The sequence below is a fragment of the Lycium barbarum genome, chromosome 3 (genome assembly GCF_019175385.1).
Source record: "Lycium barbarum isolate Lr01 chromosome 3, ASM1917538v2, whole genome shotgun sequence".
NCBI lineage: Eukaryota > Viridiplantae > Streptophyta > Magnoliopsida > Solanales > Solanaceae > Lycium > Lycium barbarum.
The window spans coordinates 16,095,599-16,100,374 of NC_083339.1; positions in this window are offsets into that span (position 1 = coordinate 16,095,599).

The window sequence follows — 4,776 nt, forward strand, 5'->3', positions numbered from 1 at the left end:
GGCCATTTTACGACAGACAGTTCATCACGTTCTGGCATGACATGCGATTCGCACTTGGTGTCGCATGTTCGACATGCGACTCGCACTTGGTGTCGCATGTTGTGCCAGTGAGAACCGATCGACTGGCAAGACCTGCGACACAACATGCGACTCGCATGTTCGACATGCGACTCGCACATGGTGTCGCATGTGGTGCCAGTCCAGAATCTTCTGGACCATTATATATAGACCCAACTTCATTTTTAACCCATTGTTTCACCATTTTTGGTCCGAATATCCTCTAGAACCCTCTCAACATTTCATCCACAAGAAAAATCAAAGGAAACCAAGATTAACAACATCAAATCCATGAATCAAAGTGTATGAAACCCAAGTAAAGTTCATCTTCCTCAAGGAAATCCAAAGAGAGAAAGTAGGGTTTTGGTGCTAGAAGGGAAAACTCCACTCAAGGCTTGTTCAACCATCATCCAAGGTAAGTTTTATAACCATTTCATGTTGTTTGAGGTATTAGAGGGCTTAGATACTTGAAATGTAGAAGAACATAGAAAGTGGGTCATTATTGAGTGAATAGTGACGTAATTGAATGATAATGGAATTGAATCATAAATGTTGGAACGTTGTAATTAGGAATACGTTATAAATGACGTGTAGACCAAGACATGGGTGTGAATTATGCGAAATTATGATGATGGGCCATAAACCATAAATGTGAGTTAATTGGAAGAAAATGGTGGATTTTACTAAATGTACATAAATGACGATTGTGGATTGTGATATTGTGAGTGTTGGGAGTTGAAATATGACATGGGAAAAGTAGTAGAAACAAAGGAAACGCTGCCCAATTTTCCCTAGAAATAGTAGCGCGTTTTTCTCGTCGATTGACTAACACGATGGTGCGAATTATCTCTTGAAGGTAGAGACGTTACGTCAAGGGAAATCAAGCGAACGATAGCATAGTTAACGACAAAGGTATGTTAAGGCTTGTCCCTTTCTTTCAAAGGCATGATTCCTAAGTCGTGAATTCATAAATGCTTCCATGACTTCCTTAATTTCAAAAGTTAGAAGTTTATGATTCCAAAGCATGATTCCTTCCTTGATAACCCGTAAATATTTTCCAAATGCCTACATCGTTCCAAAACGAAGGTTTACGAGTTTGTAAGCTCTTATGAGGGCAATAATGGACATATTTTTTTTATCATGATTACAATGATGCCAAAGATGAGAATATTTCCCTATGATGACTACGATGAGACGATTTCATGTTTAAAGGTTCCAAGTTATGATTTCAATGACGATGTAAGAATATGGAGCTATTTCTTGACTTCTCAATTTTATTCATGGATGACTATTATATTTCCTTTAATATTTCCAAAAGTATATAGAATGACTTCTTACAAGATTATGACCCTACTCTCTGTTCTTTTTATATTAGTCTTCGTTGACAGTCTCGCCTTATGATGATTGTCCCTTCAAGGTGAGACATGACGATCATGATTAATCCATAATATACCCGGAGGTGTTCGACCTTACGTCACTCCGATGGAGTTATAGCTTTTCCTTGGGTTCTCCTGCATGTTATGAATATTACGTATGTATATATATATATATATATATATATATATATATATATATATATATATATATATATATATATATGATATGAAAATGTTCTAAGGGGAAGTGGGGAAAGGTGAGGCGCTATAAACGCATAGCCACCTGTACAGCTGGCATATCATGATTTCATCCCGGACGCGGGGTGCCCGGACGCGGGATATATGGGTGATGGATCGGGCCGTACGTTCCTCGGCACTAACATACTATACTATATATGGATCGGGTCGTACGTTCCACGGCAATATATTAATGTATGATGACATATGGATTGGGCCGTTCGTTCCGCGGCAATATATTTATATATTATGATATATGGATCGGGTTGCACGTTCCGCAGCAATATATGATATGAAGTAAGTCAGGATGTGCTATTTCTTCTATACGTGACAGTCATATACAGTTGCTCCTTATTGATGTTTCCTTTATCTCATTGACGTCTTTTCATTGTTATGCCTTACATACTCAGTACAATATTCGTACTGACGTCCGTTTTCTTTGGACGCTGTGTTCATGCCCACAGGTAGACAGGGAGACGACGCAGACTCATAGGAGCTAGCAGCTGATTTGAGAGCACTCCATTGTTCGGAGGTGCTTATGATTATCTTTTTGTATATATGTACTTTGGGCATGACGGGGTCTTGTCCCGTCCTTATGTTTAGCACTCCAGTAGAGGCTCGTAGATACGCAATGTGGGTTAGATGGTCTCACGAGATGCTATATAGTATAAATGTTATTTTGATGGCCAAGAGGCATATATATAAGTACTTATGCTTTCTATGAAATATGATTTTTCCTACGATTTGAGTATAAAAGTAATAAAAGAGCATGAAATGAGCATGATGAGACATAGAGCGAGTGGTGTTCGGTGGTTAGCCCCGGGTACCCGTCGCGGCCCCTAGTTGGGTCGTGACAAAACCATACCGACTTCTGGTCAGTAGACTAATATACCTCTGTTTCACGAGACCTGAGTTGTCGTATTGCATGCATGTTCTGTCCCAATTCATGCAACAACCAAAGGAAGCACACTGAAACGCGACCCTCCATGTGGTGCGGTACTTAAAGAAGAACCCAGGTTAAGGCATTATGATGAGAAAAGATTGTGATCTGCAGTTGTACGGATGGTGTGGTTTGGACTGGGCCGGATGCCTGTTGACTCGGAAATCACTTACAGGTTAGTTTATCTCCTTCGGTAATTCACCCATGTCATGGAAGATAAAGAAGCAACATATTATCTCCCGCTCGTCAGCACAGGCCGAATATTGATCGATGGCAATGATTGTTTGTGAATTGATATGGTTAAAGGAAATTTTGCATAGTTTGGGCGTTGAACACAAGTCTCCATTTAAAATGTACTATGACAGTCAAACAACTTTGTACATTGCATGAAATCCGGTATTTCATGAATGGACTAAACTTATAGAAGTGGACTATCACATATGTCCAGGATGCACTTAGATCCGGTATAATATTCCCAGTCATGTATCAGTCATCAAACAATTAGCAAACATGTTTACAAAAAGCTTTTGGAAATCGCAGCACAAATATTTACTTGGCAAGTTGGGCATTCGAGACCCTCATGTTTCAACTTGAGAGGAGGTATCGAGAGTAAATATATAAAATTATTTATGGTACAATTGTAATTATAGTAATATAGGAATTATAGTTTTATTAGAATAGGGTTACCTTATTTTACTAGGAGAAGGAAGACCTTAGTTCTATATAAGGAGGTCATTATGATGAATACAAAGCAGAAAGATTCTTCCATTATTCTTATCTCTCTAAATTCTCGTCTCTGTCTTTGATTTTAACATACATAATAAATAATGGCTATGACTTTTTGGGCCAAACTATTAATAGCATATACATTTGTAGACCAAACTATTAACGGAGGATATTTTTGTTCAATTTTGCACATTTTGACCCTTTTCCATATTTTCTTATATGGCAGATTAGATTAATAGAACCAGATTAAGCCAATATTGTTAAACAAACAACAAAAAGGAGATTTAAGTGTATAATTATTGTTCGGAGAAAAATAGGGAGCATTCCTTTACCGGAAACCGGAAAGAATGCCACAATTCAAAATACGAGAGTTAGAACTAATTTTAATATTTGGTGTGAACTCAGCTGTTAATTTACTTTACTTTTTGAAATAAAGGCTTTACATATTCACGGACTACATATTATACTTTAATATATTAAACTTTATGTCCAATGAGGTACAACTTTTTAATTAGAAGGTTGGAGTACATACTACCTTACCTGAATTGCGATAAAAAAATCTATAGTCCTTTTGAAATAGCACATCGATTTACTGAAATAAAGTTGTCATGTTCGTAAAATAATACTATCAAGTACACTATGTCACTGTTTCCTAAATTAAATTTGTTTACAGAGATCTAAAACGTTACAGGGAGAGTAAATAGAAAGCATAATAATGTTGGCATAATGTATTCGAAAAATATAAAGTATGAAGTAAAAACAATTTTGACGCCATTGGTTCTGCTTACGTAAAACTCAATTGAAGAGCAACTGTTTTGACTTGATAAGAACAAGAATGAACCAAATTTCAAATATGCATATACCATTACCAGCTAAGTAGGGAAGAGTAGAATAGTATATTCAAGTTTAGGTGCATGACCCTAGAGACGCAATGGAATCGTAGGAAAAAAACAATTGCGCAATTTTGGCTAAATCTTGGGGAAGTTTCAGAAATATATAACAATTAAAAATATTTATCAGTGACTAGCCAAACAATCCTAATTATAAGTGGCTAGACTAACAATCTTATTTAATTGTTAGTTTTTTAGTGTGGATGGAATTCATTGAAAATACCTTGGCGAAATTATATACAAATTTTGAGAAAGATTGACGGCGATTTGGATTGATTTGGAGTAAAAATTAATATTTGAGATCGGCTTGGAAAGAATCATTGCGATTTGTGAAGTGTATGTCTTGTATATATATCGAATTTTAATGGATATATCATAGATACACATAACATACAGGAGTTATATTGATATATTGAGAAGATATATAATGATGTATAAACGGGAAACACAGATATACATGGCGATATACACCGATACACACAGCTTCAACTCCTTTTTTCCGATGTACCCGCTCAAAATTTCTATTATCCACAATCCAGTATCAACTCTC